Source organism: Phyllobates terribilis, unplaced genomic scaffold (assembly GCF_046119375.1).
Source record: "Phyllobates terribilis strain yellow unplaced genomic scaffold, ASM4611937v1 Scaffold_332__1_contigs__length_2088354, whole genome shotgun sequence".
Lineage (NCBI taxonomy): Eukaryota > Metazoa > Chordata > Amphibia > Anura > Dendrobatidae > Phyllobates > Phyllobates terribilis.
Genome location: NW_027363092.1, coordinates 244745 through 262635, shown reverse-complemented (window position 1 = coordinate 262635; position 17891 = coordinate 244745). Strand labels below are relative to the sequence as shown.

Sequence of the window (17891 nt, the reverse complement as noted above, 5' to 3'; positions counted from 1 at the left end):
TGTTAATGCTATCAATAGGGCTGTTATGAAGAAAATATTTTTATTAAATTTCAATAAAAAAAAAATAAAAAAAAAACACAGGACATAAAATTCAATAAAAATAAGAAGGAAGACAATTATTGAGTTAAGCAAAGTCACAACTTCATGCCCTCTGAGAACAGCTAACATGAGTTCAATATAATTTGTAATGGGAAATTATAATAAACTTTCTCTATCGCTTCATTGGGGGACACAGGAAAACATGGGGTGTATGCTGCTGCCTCTAGGAGGCTGACACTAGGCAGAAACAAAAAAGGCTAACTCCTCCCCAGCAGGCTACACCCACTGACCGGGAGAGAACTAACCAGTTTTTGCTTAGTGTCCAAGAAGACAAGACATTGGTCTGCACTCAGACCAGTCTCTACCATCTTGTTGTGTTTTACTAATGCTCTTTTTCTTTCAGATACAACCTATTGCCCGAAGTCACAAGTTTTAACAGCTCACCCTGATTTCCCACTTTTTGGGACAGAGAACAGTGTGGTGTCACCCACATCGTCCACTCTCTTGTCTAACAGGCAGGACCCTTTTTTCCCTCCAACACTTCAAGCGCGTCTCAGAGCAGCTCATGGCGGACGGTCCTGCCTCCCCCCGCCCCCTCCCTTTGAGCGGGCCGGGAGGAAGACTGTGGTCTCTTGTCAGTGACCCTCCCTTCATCCAGGGTCAACACAGTCTTCTGCACCGTCTGGGACCAGAGACGGTGCGGGAAGGAAGATGCAAAGATTCCAGTGACCCCCTTTTATTCCCGGGGGCTTCTGATGCAGTCTTCAGAACTGTGAAGGAGTCGGGGCCACGTCTGGATGCAGGTATCCCTCCCTTCCATAGCTCCCTGTAATTGGCGGCGGGGCTCCACAGCAAAGACATGTGTCAGAAAGAGGCGTCATATGCACCCCCTAGCGTGTTTTGCGCTTTTGTTTATTTGCATCCCTGTCGCTCTCAGCCCTTTCTAATAAATTTAGACCCCGGCTTCGGCCCAGCTCCATGCTCTGTTTAGGCCACTCCCCCTTCTCTCCCTAGCCTATCGTAGCCGCGGTGCCTTCCCGATGCATTTTTGAACCAATCTCGGGTGTTTTCACTCTTCTCAGGGCGGTCTCTCTGCGCGCCCTTTTTGACCCCGCCCCTCCATTACCGCCATCTTTTTCCACGCGACTTCAGGTGCATCTCATTGGTACAGCCTGTCCTGGTCGCTCCAGCAGCAGCATCTGTGCGGCTGCCGGCGGTCCCCGGCTCAGCTGCGGCATCGTTGCAGCTGCCTACCGGCCCGGTCTCAGCCCTGACGGCTGCATCAATAACGTTATCTGCGGGCCCCAGCTCAGCTCCAGCCGCAGCATCCATGCATCTCTGGATGCTCGCAGCCTCTAGCCTGCTCGGCATTACAACAGCCCCGGCCTCAACATCCACGCAGCTGACTGCTGGCCTCGGCTTGGCTCCGGCCGCTGCATCGGTTCGGCCTCCGACAGGCCCGGTCTCAGCCCTGACCGCGGCATCAGTACGGCTACCTGCGGGCCTCAGCTCAGCTGCAGCATGCATCTCTGGACGCCCGCAGCTTCTAGCCCGCTTGCCACTACATCTATATACCCGTCAGTGGCTCGCAGCATGTCTCCAGCTGCAGTTCCCATCTGACTGCGGCCTCACAGCCCTGGCCACAGCACCTGCGTGGCTGCCTACCGACCCATGCTCAGCTCCTGCCGCGGTTTCCGTGCGACGGTCTGGGCCCCCACCATAGTGTCTGCCGTGACATCCATGGGTCTGGGGACACCCACGGCTTATATATGCTCACCACTCAACATGGCAGTCTGTGGCTCTTAGCATGGCCCAGCCTCTCCACCCGTCTTTCTGCAGATGCCTTTAGCCCTGGCGTAGCTCCAGCCACACGCCCATGCACAGCTGATGCCTACAGCCCCCAGCATATTTTCAGGCAAAATTCGTGGACCTCTAGCTTGGCAACACCAGGGTCTCCACATAGGACCAGGTAGGCCTAGTCAGCTTATTCCAAACCCATAGCGTTTGCGGGGCATCCCATTCCAAACCCATAGCATTTGCAGGGCATCCCATTCCAAACCCATAGCGTTTGAGGGGCATCCCATTCCAAACCCATAGCGTTTGCGGGACATCTCTTTTCAAACTCATAAGGTGTTTGTGGGCATATCAGAGACATCTTGTTGCAACAGATCACAAAAAATAGAATACCTTACTGGGTATAAAAATCTGTCTTACATCAAAAGACCCATCTAAAAGATAACCTTTAATAAATTTCATTAAAACCTAGTATTTGCTGGGAGCTTCAAAAGCTAAGTGACACAAAAGATAGACATAAAAAAGATAGACACGCGATACAAACCTGTCAATACAAAATCTTGGAGAACAGGCTATAGTGTACCATATGATAGCATATCATTACGAGAGAACAACCGTTTATATGTCCCTCAGTGAAGCCTATCCAGACAAATCAGAAATGGATCCCAGTGACAATAAAACACCAAAAGGAGTACATCCAGTAGACAATACTTGTCTGCTATAGTTCCAGGATTAGATCTAGTGAAATCCAGCGTTGATTCCACACATATCAAGTGCTCATACTGGTATTCAAACTCACCTGGCTTATCTATTCCCAATTGTAACATCCCTGGCGGCGTGCTTGCATGGCTTACCATCTCCCACCATGCAAGACCGCAATCTTACCTATCAGGCCAGGCTGCACACTTTGCTCCAGTACCTGCTGTTTGTAGGTCTCTTGTCTGCTGGCTTAGGGCAGCGGCGCTGTTGCTTCCTGATTCTTAAAGCTACAGTGTGCGCAGTCCTAATGCGTACCCAGCCTATTGCTGTGATACTTAGACCCCCTCCACCCAGTAGGAGGTGCCTGAGCAACACTTTCTTACAGTGTGTTCTGTGCAACTGTGAGTTGCCAGGTCCTGTCCTGAATCTAGTCTGTTTCTGCCACCCTGGGGGCTGAGTACCCAGGCCCGTTACCTGCATCTGTGACTTCTAGTCTATTCCTGCCACCCTGAGGGCTGAGTACCCAGGCTCGTTCCAGTATCAGTTCCTGTCTGAACTATCTCCTAGCCCATTATCTGTTTGTCTCTATGTCCGATCCTTCCCTTTACCTGCAGTGTCTGAACCAGTACCTAACTCTGCCACCCTGGGGGCTGAGTTCCCAGGCTCGTTCCTGTATCTTGTTCCCGGTTCAGTTCCTGTCTGAACAGTGTCCTAGCCCGTTACCTGTTTGTCTCTATGTCCGAACCTTCCCTTTTCCTGCAGTGTCTGAACCTGCACCTAACTCCAACTCGTTGTCTCTGTACTTCTGTTTGTGAGTTTTGTGTCCACTCGCTACTTCACTGCAAGTACCGTGTGTGTGTGTGTGTGTGTGTGTGTGTGTGTGTGTGTGTGTGTGTGTGTGTGTGTGTGTGTGTGTGTGTGTGTGTGTGTATCTGGTTCTGCTTGTCCCCTTTCCCTGCCTCCGTATCTACCTCCTGTGTTTTAACCATCTTCCTGTATTTTCCAGTCTGCCTGTGGCTCTGCTCTGCTCGTTCACCGCCCCTGCGGTTCCGCTCCGCTCGTTCACCGCCCCTGCGGTTCCGCTCCGCTCGTTCACAGCACCTGCGGTTCCGCTCCGCTCGTTCACAGCCCCTGCGGCTCAGCTCCGCTCGATCACAGCCCCTGCGGTTCCGCTCCGCTCGTTCACCGCATCTGCAGTTTCGCTCTGCTCTGCTGTCCACCGCACCTGCGGCTCCGTTCCTGTGTCCCAGTCTGTACTGGTCCCTATCCTACCTGCCAGTACCCACCTGTCTTCATACCAGCCGTGCCTGCCAGTACCCACCTGTCTGTACGCCAGCCTAACCTGCCTGTTCCTGCATTCCCCAGTGGGGGTCAACAGCTGGAGTAGCACCTGGTCCCTCTGCTCGGCTCCTCCCTGGTTCACGGAGTCGACTGAGCCGCCGTGTGACCTTGGTCGGACCGAGTTGATACTTAGTTATGCCCCTCCAGGCACTCCTCGGTTCATGGTCCAGTGGGATCACTAATCATGCTCAAGCCAGTCAGTCCGGGCGCGAGCGTAACACCCATATACTGTTTCACCAGATACGAACCATATACAGACCTATCAGTATTTTAAGTGATTCCCCACACTGGGGCACCGTAGCAGGTATCCCCACACAAACAAACTGATAGGATAGTACAATACCCTCTATCTGTGCAAAGGATATAGCAGAGACAGATGGTATATGAGGATAATGAAGTACCTCCCATCAACACGATTTAACATACAAGTAGAGGAACACAGCCCTTAGGATCTCTGCACATTCTGGTGAACTATTTACCCAGTATATTCCGGGGGTACCACATCCCTCGTACTCAACATACATAGTTGTTATGCACACGCCCGGGCTAAGCGGCGTGTGCGTGTGATTGGTAGTGATTCCACTGGACCGTGCCGGAGAGTGAATGCCTGGAGGGGCGTAACTAGGTATTCACCCGATCCGACCAGGGTCGCACGACGGCATACGACGCCAGTGCACCAAGGAGGAACCGAGCAGAGGGACCAGGTGCTACTCCAGGACAGACCCCGGACACGGCTGTTGACCCACACAGGGGAATACAGGAACAGACGGGTAGGCTGGCACACAGACTGGTGGGTATAGGCAGGCACGACTGGTATGCAGGCAGGCGGGTAAGCAGGCAGGGGGGGTACAGGCAAGCACAGCTAGAGTGCAGACAGGGAGGCACTAGCAGGTAGGAACACAGGCGGGATAGGGCCCAGTACACACTGGGACTCAGGAATATTACAGGCAGAGGGGTACAGGCAGGGCAGGACAGGACTGCCGGAGCAGCGGGCAGAAGCAGGGCAGGACAGGACTGCCGGAGCAGCGGGCAGAAGCAGGGCAGGACAGGACTGCCGGAGCAGCGGGCAGAAGCAGGGCAGGACAGGACTCTGTTCACACGGAACAGACAGGAAGGGAAAGACAGAGCCAGATACCCACAGGGTACTTGCAGTGAAGTAGCGAGTGGACCACAAACTCACAAACGGGAGTACAGAGACAACAGGCAGGAGTTAGGTACGAGTTCAGACTCTGCAGAAAAAGGAAGGGAACGGACATAGAGGCAAAACAGGTAAAGGATAGGAGAGAGTTCAGACTGGAACTGAGTGTACGGAGGAGACCGACACTGCAGCGGGATACAGGAGCGGGTCTGGGAATACTACCCCCAGAGAGGCGGGACGAACAGGCAAGGAGCGTGTTCAGACAGGACAGACAAGATACAGGAGCGGGTCTAGGTAATCGGCCCCTAGAAGGCAGGAGGAACAGGCTAGGAGCGTGTTCAGACAGGACAGACAAGAGAACACAGAAAGGACTCAGTTCAGACACGGGAACTAATACCGAAAAGCAGGAGACATACAGGACTCAGTTCAGACACGGGAGCTGAAACCGCAAAGCAGGAGACATACAGGACACAGTTCAGACACGGGAGCTGATACCGCAAAGCAGGAGACATACAGGACTAAGTTCAGACAGGCCTGGAAATACAGCCTCCAGGAAAGGCAGACAAGGAAACAAAGACGGGACCTGGCACCTTCAGAGTGCAAGCACACACTGAAGGAAACACTATGCTCAGGCAGGGATAGAAGGGAGCTGCTGAGCTATATACCAAGTGTCAGACAGCAATAGGCTGAGGACGCACAAGGGGTGTGACCCACAGCAGGTACAAAAAGCAGGAAGTGATCGGGCGCCGCCCTTAAGCAGCAGAGACAGACACAAACAGACAGCATGGAGGGAAGCCAGAGAGACATTCTGGACAGGAGATCAAGTGCGCGCTCCTGCACAGTGGGAGATGGACCACTATGCAAGGACGCCGCCAGGTATGTTACAATAGTATAATAAACACTGCCTTAAATTGGGGCACAGTGGCAGAAACCATTGCAGAAATTATATAAATTGAGAAGGAAAAACATGTACTGATAATACACTATTTCAAATGAATATAAATTCAAGAAGGGTTTAAGTCAGACTGCAATTTATCAGCAAGACACCGCATCATTGTCTTTTCTATTCTTCCTCCTGATGAACCTTCAATCATACGGGGAAACGCATCGAGGAATATGGAACCACTAATATACTGGGGAGGCATGATTCCTGCATACTGAGATGACTAACATGTTTTTGCACTTAAACCCTTCTTGAATTTATATTAATTTGAAATAGTGTATTATCAGTCCTTTTTTTCCTTCTCAATTTATATATTTTCTGCAATGGTTTCTGCCACTGTGCCACGTAGGTATATACAGGAGCCGCACTCCCTGTGCCTAGTGATAGAATTCGCAGGTATGTACCGTAACCCGTCATATTCGGTCAGCACCTCTACAGTCTATAGTAGGACTCAGGAGCAGGGCGTTATATCACCACTGCTATTTATGGACAGACAGGCCATCATCCACCCTTACCTTTTGCTACAGAGAGTTGCTTATGCGTCAACTGTCTGTTATCTTCTCAACATACTGCAGTAGGTCAGACCAATTAACCCTGTTTCCCTATGGCAGATATTCACTTTTCTGCCCACAGCCATGTCTATGGAAAGGTTACCTATGTTAACTATTACTGGCTCTCTGGCTGTTATCCATAGCGGATCAGACCTACTACCTTCCTTATCTGCAGTTACAGTGCAGTGTCTTGCTTTTACCTACTGTATAATAATCGACCCAATCCATGATCCTCAGCCTGTTTGTGTATCGGTACTCAACACCTTATCTCCTCAGGAACTCACCACTTCAAGTCTACATCAGTTACGATATGTCTTTCCAGCCCTGACGGTATTACAGACCTGGTATCTGGTGCATGTCAGGAAGAGGCCTCTGTTGATCCCGGAAACGGATTCTCTCAGCCCGCTCATTCTGTATCCTTTTTCAGTAGCCTCGTCCGTTAATGTCTGGTATGTGGTGCCACGCCATGGCTTTGTCCTCATCACTCCATGAAGTGTTACAATCCGCTGGCTATATCTGCATCGTCAGGTGGCAGGTTCAGTCCTCGTGACTGCTTCTGCTTGCCATTATGGGGCTTTCAGGATTGCTCCGGTCAGTCCAAGCTCCTGGCCAATTTTTCCCTCCGGGCTCCTATAGGAAGTTATGGAATGCCTCTACACGAGTTGTCTGATTTTTCTTTTTCCCTACAGTTGTCGGCAGCACCCAACATTTGCAGGTTAATTGGTTGTTAACGGAGCTCATCTCGGGAAACTCAGCTTGGATTCATGATTCCCGCATACAGGTACTAGTCTTCTTTTCCTCCCTTCAGGATTGTCACCTGTTTAGGACCAAGACAGACTTATTTTCCGGACGCCTTAGGGTGGATTCCTAACTCCACATCCTGAGTAGTCTGCCGCCTACCTGACAAGGGACCCTTTAATGCAGTGTCCCTTACTGCATCATCTCCGTCGACGAGAGAACTTCTGCCATTCAGGATATGATGGCCTTTCCTCAAGCCGGCCGACTAGTCGGTCGTTTATATTTCCAGAGACAGGTTAAGTTTTTTCCTCATCAGAGTTTTCACTTCAGATGGGCAGTCGTTATTCCAGCCTGACTGGTGTCATCATAATTACTCCTTTCATGTGTGGAATCTTACCTCAATTGGTGCCAAGGCTCCCACGGGAAGAGTCCTCGATCCTTCCCTTTCAAAGTCAGTAACCAAAGAGTCCATCTCCCTGTCCTGTTTTCCCCCTTCTATCATCCCTACATAAGCATGTTCAGTAATATGGGGGGACAGTGTAAAACATGGGACAGGGTGACCCTTCGTCTTACCCCTGGGAGAAGTTTTTCCTGTATGGGAGGAGCCATCCTCTTCTCTTTTAAGCTCTCCGCCTGTCGAAAGTAGATAGTGTCCAGGGACACTTGTTCCCGTGAGCCATTTACTGTGAGGTCCTAAATGGCAGTTCCCAGGTCGGGGAAGTCCATGATTCTCCCGACTTATCTTCCCAGCCATGGATTACATCCAGTGTGGAGCGCTAAATTAGACAGTCTGGTTCTTTCCATTGAACTCACAGTTCTGTTTTTCTCCGCAGTTTCTCACCCGAAAGGGGGCCACTCCAAGATTATCCAAAATCTTCCTATCTCCCCAGGAACTGGTCATATTTCCTGGTCTTCGGTCCACACCTTCTTGTACTACACGGTAGCTCCTTTCTGCCTCAGCAGCGCCAATCCGAATAGGAGGCCCCTCATGCATCAGTGGACCGACCTTACCTTTTGAGTATTTGTCTCTTCCCACCCTAGGGACTGCTTTTGGACGTCCCATGGTTTCCTGTGTCCCCCAATGAAGCGATAGAGAAAAGAAGATTTTTGGTACTCACCGTAAAATCCCTTTCTCTGAGCCTTCATTGGGGACACAGCACCCGCCCTTTATTGCGCCATTGTTGGTTCATCTCAGGTAATCTCCTTATACCTCCTTTCCTACTGCTTTCTTACAAACTGGTTAGTTCTCTCCCTGTCAGTGGGTGTAGCCTGCTGGGGAGGAGTTAGCATTTTTTATTTCTGCATAGTGTCAGCCTCCTAGTGGCAGCAGCATACACCCCATGGTTTCCTGTGTCCCCCAATGAAGACTCCGAGAAAGGGATTTTACGGTGAGTACCAAAAATCCTCTTTTTGCAACACGTCATACATTCCCATCCTAACACATGTCCAGAAACTGCTCCAATATGAGGAGAGAAGGAGGTACTAAATATGTTTCCTTTTTGCAATTTAAGTAAAGGATACAGAGGAAAAATAAAAGAGAAAAAGTAGATAGGTTGAGAAGAGGGAGGTGGGAGGAGAGTGAGAGGGTGTTGGGGGGGGGGGGGGTTGGGTATCCAAACACTGCCACCTCAACTGTGAGACACCCATGGAGTCCCATCAACTAGGTAAGTGCCATTAAATCCAAAGGTAAAATTGAGGGCTCTCTTTAAAAGTGGTCCACATAAACCACGTATTCCCATGTCTGTCCCATTTGTCAGCATCATGCGCCATAAGTGACTCCATCCTTTCCAGTCGGTCCATTTCGACAACCCATCCCTAATCGTAGGTACTTTCCTGGATCTCCAGTGTGTGGGGATAAACGATCTTGCCGCTATAAGACACAATCTGAACAAGCCTTGGCAACAGATAGAGAGCCCGTAAGTAAAGAAAGGAGTGCAATCTGAGGGGACGGTGTAACACGCACAGTGGACATTAAAAAATAATCTCAAAAATTGCCGACCAGAATGGCAAAGGGAGCAACAGGACCACCAAATATGGAGTATTGTGCCCTCTTCTCTTTCACATCTCCAGCACATATCGGGAACTTCAGGGAAAATTTTATGTAGAAGAGCAGGGCACCTATATTAACGAGTTAAAATTTTGTAATTTTTCTCCTGATGGCCGCACGATATGGATAGTTTCTAAGAGTAAAGATCTTAAGGCGATCCGGCTCAGAGAAAGTGGTCTGCAGGCCATAGAGCGAAGAGACAGTATGAGACGGACCAATGGATAATCGCAGCAGGGACTCAAGCTGGGTAGAGAGGAGGGGGGGGGGGGGGTGTCGCGAGCCACTCTAGATATAAAGGCTCTGAGTTGTGAAAACTCCAGCCAGGGCAGAGGCTCCCTAGAGTCAGTTCCCCGCAATGCCTCCACCATAGGGAACCGGGAGAGCCCTTCTATAGCATGTCCCAAGTCTACCCGTTCGGCAATCGTCCAGCATAAAAATGAACTTCGCCCCATAGTAGGGGGAAAGTCTTATTAAAAAGAGGACTCCGTGTACGCGATCTGTGGGCAACTTTAAGTTTATCACAGTGTCTGTCCCAGAACTGTAAGGTCTGTGTTAAGGAAGGGGGGAAATGATTGGGGGTCTATGGGACGTTCGGAGCCAGGCTAAATGATCAAGAATACACGGCGATAGGAGTCTCGACTGTTACCCAGTTACCCATTGTTTATGAGGTTCATTGAATCTCCAGTCTACTATTCTTAATAGAAGAACACACTGGTGATATTTTTCAAAGTCGGGAGTCCCGCACCTCCCTTTGATTTTGCTCTAGTAAGGACTGAAAATCTAACTCGCGGTTTACTATTACCCTATACGAATTTATTAAGGGCTGCTTGCAGGCATTTGAACAATCTACGAGGGGTAATTGGGATGGTCTGAAAAAGGTAAAGAAATCGGGGTAGAATGTCCATTTTAATAACACTGCTTTGACCAAACAATGATAATTGAGGTCTGTTGTATATTTTCAGATCATCTAAGGTTTTTTGCAATAGTGGCAAATAATTAAGGGGAAATAAGTCTCTTGGGTCACTTGGAATCTAAACCCCTAAGTATTTCAGTGCCCCCTGTTCCCACTTAAAAGGAAAAGAGGTTTGAAGTCTGTTTACCAAGTCAACTGGCAGAGAGTTGTTAAGGGCTTCAGTCAGAGTAGTTCACCTTAAAGTTAGATACAGAGCCAGACATCTGAAATTCACGAATTAATACCGGAAAAGCAACAGTAGGATTGGTCACAAATCAATAGGTCGTCAGCATAAAGGCCTAATTTTAAATTTTTCTGCCCTATCCGTATTCCATCAATATCGTGAGAGTTCCTTAACGCCACTGCCAGGTGTTCCATGACAATAGCATAGAGCAAGGGTGAAAGAGGACACCCTTGTCAGGTTCCATTAGAAATTTTTAAGGGGGTCGAGAGGATACCATTAATGCAAAGGCGAGCTGTAGGATTTTGGTAGAGAGAGAGGATTCTCCCCATCACATTCAATCCAATCCCCAATTGTCTCAAGGATGAACGGAGAAAGCTCCAACCAATGCGATCAAACGCCTCCTCAGCGTCTAATGAGAAAAGACTGGTATGTTCTGCTTACGTAAATGTGAAGTGAGAAGCTGGGTCTTGATAGTATTTATCCCTAGTTCCCTGTATTTCACAAACCCAGTTAGATGGAGCTAGGGAGCAGAGGACCTAAACGATTGGCTATAGATTTAGCAAAAGCCTTCACATCGATGTTAATTAGGGAGATGGGTCTATAACTAGTGCATAGCAAGGGATCTTTTCCAGACTTAGGGATGACAGTGATCGTAGGAGCGAGGGTTTGAGGGGCGAAGGGACAACTTTCAGAGATAGAATTGAAAAGTTTTGTCATGAAAGGAATCAAGGAGGTAGCAAATAGTTTATAAAAGGTGGATGAAAACCCATCAGGGCCGGGATTTTTACCGTTGGCTAGAGATTGAATAGTCTCCAGGATCTCCTGTTCAGAAAAGGGGGTATCTAGAGCAACTGCTTCCTCACTGGGCAAGGGGGGCAATGGGGTATTATTTACATAATAATCAACCCTGGCCTGAAAATCTGCTGGGAGCATGTCCGTGAGCGGTCCCCTAAGATTATAGAGTGAGTCATAGTAGTCCCTAAAGGTATCTACAATTTCCAGAGGACTATGAATGGGTTTACCCAATTTGGAGAGAACAGTGGGTATATATGTAGTAGAGATGCAGGAATGAAGAAATCTTGCTAAAGCCCTGTCCGGTTTGTTGGAGTATTCATAAATATTTCCAAAAGCGATCCTGTTGATGGGCGGATGCTGAGTACAGCAGGGACCCCAGATCTGTTCTAGCCTTTAGTAGATCCACCAAACTCTGGGGATCTTGAATATGTGTATGCTTACTTTCCAAGCTTTGGGTTGTAGCCAGTAATCTGATAATATTAGCTGCTCTGTCCTTTTTAATTCTCGCACCCTGCTGGATAAGCACACCCCTAAGGACTCCTTTCAGGGCCTCCCATTTATAAAGGTAGAGCAGTAGAGTCATCTCTGTGGTATTCCAAATAGTCAGTAAATCGCTGTCTTCACCGAAGTCTGACAAGTAAGATTTTTAATGAGTCCAGGGTTGAGGGACCATGTCCATTCCCCTGGGAGAAAATTTGGGAGTGTCAAGGACAGTGTAATCGGCGCATTGGTCTGACCATATCATGGAATCAATCTGCGTCACTGGGTCGAGTAAAAGTAGTCTATGGCTGACTAAGAAAGGCTATTCTGCTATACGTATCATGTACGGCAGAATAGAAAGTGTAGTTACGGGTTTTGGGATGCGACAGCCTCCAGACGTCAACAAGTCTCGATTCTAGTAGTTTGACTCGCAGGTTCCCCATGTGTGAGGCAGGGACGGGAGACCTACCCGAAGATAAATCTATATTGCGATCCATTGTGAAATTGAAGTCCCCTCCGACTATCAGAGCCCTCAGCAAAGATAGAGAGATGATTCAAGCAAGTTCTGCAAACTCGTGCTTGGTCTGGCTTGGGAGATAAAAATTTACAATAGTGAAAATTTTGGATTGCATTTTGATTTTGAGAAAAAGGAACCTACCATTTGGGTCTGACTTAAAATCAATAACCTGGGCCTGCAGGGACTTATAAAGCGTAATACTAACCCCTTTTGATCTCGACTCTGGATTGATACTATGGTACCACTTGTTATAATATCTGTGTTTGAGATTAGGGACTATCAGCTCTAAAATGTGTTTCCTGTAGGAGAACCTGAATACGTTTTTTGTGCATAAGGAAAAGCACCTGGGATCTCCTCTCAGGGATATTAAAGCCCCTGATATTCAGGGAGCATAAACTCAGTGTCAACATAAGTATCTGGCAAGGGTAGCAGTAGTCGGAAGGTTAAATGGAGGGGGGAGAAAGAGGCAGATAGGTGAAGAAGGTGGGAAGGGAGTCTCCCGAAATTGGAGATAAAGAAGACCGAAAAGAAGGGTTAGAAAGATGATAGAGAAATTAGGAGAAAAGAACCTAGGAATCAGGAGGAACAGCCAAGTTGGCTGATCACTTCTGATAGGCCAGAGGCTAATAAGCCTCTGGATATACAATTAGAACAGAGAGAACTCTGTAGAACAGTGTCAAAGACACACCCGACTGTGGGGAGTGACTAAAACAGAGCACCTCTTAACAACTTAACCTCTGCAGCTAGTATAATAAAAGAAAGAAAGAAAGGAAACGGGAATCCAAACGGTCCCAGGTTGAGTGGAGAGGGGAAAGACCTTAGCCTACATATTAGATTAAGTAGGTTGTCTAAGAGAAGGTACAGTAAGTGAGTGAAGCTATAGGTATAACAACAGCAAAACATTATTATAATGGTCTCAAAGTCAAAACCAATGTGAGAAGGATTCTCACTCATCTTTTGCTGCTCAACTCCGCTAACCCATCAGACAAAAGAAGAAGTGTCTCCTGGCGGTCATTTTAAACAGGCAGCTATAATGACGAAACCTTCACAATATCCGATCTCGAGGACCAGGAGACAGTTCAGGTGTTACCGGCAGGCCCGTCAGCATGACGTCGGGGTCTTTGTTTCCCCTTCTTTTGAGTCCGGAAGCGGTCTCTTCGAGGCCCCCATTGCAAAAGTGAGGTCATCTGAGGCCACTCCAAAAGGGTCACTGGGGGCAAGTCTAGGGCTGAGGAGAACTCTGGAATATCTCGTGGGGATCGCAGAGTCATCATCTCAGAATCTTTGCGCACTTGTAGTTGAAAGGGATATCCCCAAGAATAACTAATGTCTCTTGTACGTAGGACCTCCAAAAGTGAGCGCAGGGCTCTCCGTTTAGCAAGGGTCAGACGGGAGAGATCAGCAAGTAAATGGAGCTCCGAACCGTCGTTGTCTATAGCAGCTTTGTCCCTTGCCTTCATTATATCCTCTTTTAGTTGGAAAAAATGTATATGGCAGAAAACATCACGAGATCTATTCGAATCAGTGCTTTTAGGGCCCAAGGCGCGGTGGAATCTATCCATTTCAATATGAGTATCCGAGGGTCTTCCCAGCAGGGAGTTGAAGATATGCAGTAGGACCTGTGTCAGTTCACGTGCTTCTACTGACTCCGGGAGCCCTCGCAGCCTAATATTGTTTCTATGGTTTCTATTCTCTGAGTCTTTCATCATATCAAATAAAAGCTTAAAGTTTTGTGAGTGTTGATCTAGAATTTGTTGTTGTGCTTTTTGCTGCGTATTAAGGTTGGCTACGTCAGTCTCCAGAGTTTTAACAGTGCTATTGAGTTGTGTCATGTCTTCTTTAAGAGATCTTATCTCAGACTTACAAACAGCCTCAAGTCTACTGATACACCCCTCCATGTCTGTCTTAGTGGGGATGGCTCCAATCAGAGCACGTAGATCCTCTATGTCCCGGTCTCCAGACAGGAAGCCCATAGTATCCATGGAGACAGTAAGTGTATGTGGTTGAGAAGCCCCATGAAAGGTTGTTAATAATCGGATTCTGATTAGAAGCTGTGAGGCTGTCCAACATATCTCCTACGTCCCCTGTGATGGTATCCGGGGAAGGCACCGAAGAGGGAGTCCCAACAGGAGCCCGGTGGTCCCCTACTGCAGATGGTGAGGCGGGGAGCTATGGTGCCGCTGATGTTGTTGAGGGAGGGAAGGAATGGCGTTTATCTTCATTCTCACCAGTTCTCATGGCGCCTCCCGCCGATGTCAGATTAACCTCCGACCGCTTCAGTCTCTGACCGATCATCTGTCCCCCTGGGGTATGTCGCTGTGAAGTCGGGCCAACGGGAGATGTGGAAGGGCAATTCCCGCCTGATCGCTGCTGGTTTGATGCGTCCAAAGCCTCCGCCATAACTGGGAGTGTGGAAAGCTTGCCAGCACTCCCCGAGGCCGCCAGGTACCTTGTGATATCTTGTTTTGCGGCTTCTATGGGAGAGTCCTGGGAACGGAGACCGGTCTTTCCCTTCATCAGGGTTATGGTGTTTGCTGCTGTAGGCAAATGATAAAGCTACAGAGGGGTTGTGAAGACAGAGCTCTTAGAGTGCGACCGCTCGGCGTCATGTCCAGGCCATGCCCCCCAATAGGGCTGTTTTGAATGAAAGAACCTTAAGGGTTGCAAACTATGGGCTCAATGGTACGTCCTTTAAGGCTGTCAGGACAAAAATTAAATCCCATGGTACCAAATTTACCTTGGAAATGAGCCTACATCTCAACGATGCTTTTATAAACAGTGATACCCAGCTGTACAGAGCCCCCCAACTTGTGCTTTTAGGGTACTGGAGGACAACCCTTACTCAAGACCTTTCTGTAAAACCTCGGCCACAGGCGTTCCCATCCTGGACCCTAGACCTTGAAGAGGATATTAAAAAACAAAACAAAAAAAAAAAAAACAACACTTTCTCCAAGTTCTAGCATAAATCCTGGTCACAACTGCTTTCCTACTCTGAAGCAGGCTGGGGATGAGATTAAGGGAAAACCCCCTCTCCCTTAACAGCGCCCTTTCAAATTCTATGCCTTCAAGTGGAGGTTGGCTGCTCGAGGATGATACACTGGCCCTTGAGATAGGAGATTTGGGATCCCCGGAAGAACCCATGGATCGGACACAGACATTATCCTTAGCAATGAAAGCCAGTGTCTTTTGGGCAAGAAAGGGCCAATTAACATGATCCCTGCCCCATCCTCCCTGATTTTTCTTATAACTACAGGTGCATCTCATTAAATTAGAATATCATCAAAAAGTTACTTATTTTATTGAAGAACTGAATAAATTGATACTCATTATATAGAGTCATTACAAACAGAGTGATCTATTTCAAGTGTTTATTTCTGTTAATGTTGATGATTATGGCTTACAGCCAATGAAAACACTAAAGTCATTATCTCAATGAATTAGAATACTTAACTACAGCTTGAAAAACGTTTTTTAAAATCCAAAATGTTGGCCTACTGAAATGTACATTTAGTAAATGCACTCAATACTTAGTTGGGGCTGCTTTTGCATCAATTACTGCATCAATGTGGCGTGGCATGGAGGCGATCAGCCTGTGGCACTGCTGAGGTGTTATGGAAGCCCAGGTTGCTTTGATAGCAGCCTTCAGCTTGTCTGCATTGTTGGGTCTGGTGTCTCATCTTCCCTTCCTCTTGACAATATCCCATAGATTCTCTAAGGGGTTAAGGTCAGGCGAGTTTGCTGGCCAATCAAGCACAGTGATACTGTTGATTTAAACCAGGTATTGGTACTTTTGGCAGTTTGGACAGGTGCCAAGTCCTGCTGGAGAATGAAATTTCCATCTCCAAAAAGCTTGTCGGCAGAGGGAAGCATGAAGTGCTCTAAAATTTCCTGGTAGACGGGTGCGCTGACTTTGGTCTTGATAAAACACAGTGGACCTACACCAGCAGATGACATGGCTCCCCAAACCATCACTGATTGTGGAAACTTCACACTAGACCTCAAGCAGCTTGGATTCTGTGCCTCTCCACTCTTCCTCCAGACTCTGGGACCTTGTGAAGTTAGTCAATGACTGCCTTCTGGACATCTGTCAAGTCAGCAGTCTTCCCATGATTGTGGAGCCTACTGAAACAGACTAAGGGACCTTTTTAAATGCTTAGGAAACCTTTACAGGTGTTTTTTGTCAATTATTTTAATTTACTGAAATAATGAATTTTGTGTTTTCATTGGCTGTAAGCCATAATAATCAACATTAACAGAAATTAACACTTGAAATAGATCACTGTTTGTAATGACTATATAATATATGAGTTTCACTTTTTGTATTGAAGAACTGAAATAAATTAATGGTTTCATGATATTCTAATTTAGTGAGATGCACCTGTTTGGCATCAGGGTTACTGGAGGGAAGGCATAAGCCAGGCTGAAATCCCACGGGGCCAGGAAATCATCTACCACTAAAGCATTCTCTCTAGGATCCAAGGAGCATAACTCCTTCACCTTTTGGTTTAGTTTGCTGACAAAAAGGTCTATACCGGGAGACCCAAATCCGAACTCTCTTATTGAAGATGTTCTGACTCGGCTCCCATTGCCCTGGTCTTAGAGCGGTCTTTCCCAAACTCCAGTCCTCACGGCCCGCACAGGTCATGTTTTCAGAATTTCCTTAGTATTTCCATCACCTGTGTAATACTATCAAAGCATCAGGAATTCTCTCACCTGTGTAATACTAAGGAGATCCTGAAAACATGACCTGTGGGGGAAGTAAGGACTGGAGTTTGGGAAACACTGTCTTAGAGGATGGTTTCATCCATCTAATCACCTCAAGAGGGAATGCACTGTCTGAAGGGATAGAGTCATCCTGCCTTCCAGGTGCCCCCTAGGGGAGGACCTAGCTAAGCAAAACGTCCCATTGCATAACCCAGGAATAAAACTGGGCCCACAGGACTGCCGGAAAGCCTGAGATTAAAGTACCCAGTAGGGACATTGCACTCCTAAGGGATTTCTATGGCTCGCTTTACTAGGCACTGGATCTTTTCTATTTTAATCACTGGGAGGTGACACTCTTGCACTTCCGAGTTCAAAAGGAGTCCCAGAACCTCTTGAATCTTTTGGGATTCTAATCTAGACTTAAGATTCAATAGTTGGCCCACGCTCTTTAGAGTAGTCATCACTTCTTCTAGCAGACTCTTACACTGGAGGATTGATTTACCTACCACCAGGAAATCATTTAGATATGGGATGATCAACACATCCTTTTCCCGGAGATGAGCCATGACCTCCGTAATCACCTTTGTGAAGACCACAGGTGCTACCGCCAGTCCAAATGGGAGGGCCCTAAATTGAAAGTGCCTAACCACCCAGTCAATGGCTATTGCAACTCTAACATATTTTTGATGTTCTATATTTATGTGTCATGAGTGTGCCGCACCCTGCTGGGACCTGTGATCAAAAGACCACTGAGATTAGCTGATCACAGGTCCTTTTTGGAGTCTACATGTCCATTCACATGAGTGATGCAGGTTTATTGTTTCTTTTGGTACGGAAGGTGTTAAATTATTATTTTAAGTCTGTTGAGATTCCATTTGGCTTTGGTCTCAGCTGCTGCTTATAGGTACTACTCCATCACTATTTAAGCTTACTCTTGGCTTCCTCCCATGCCAGAAATAGGTTTTTCTA

General features: G+C 47.6%; 1 protein-coding gene across 2 annotated transcripts in view; it reads right to left on the bottom strand.

The window, feature by feature from the left end:
- The window catches only part of CEP85 (centrosomal protein 85), a 174968-nt gene that overhangs the window by 104807 nt on the left and 52270 nt on the right, over window positions 1-17891 (bottom strand). The gene's annotated exons all lie outside the window — the stretch shown is intronic.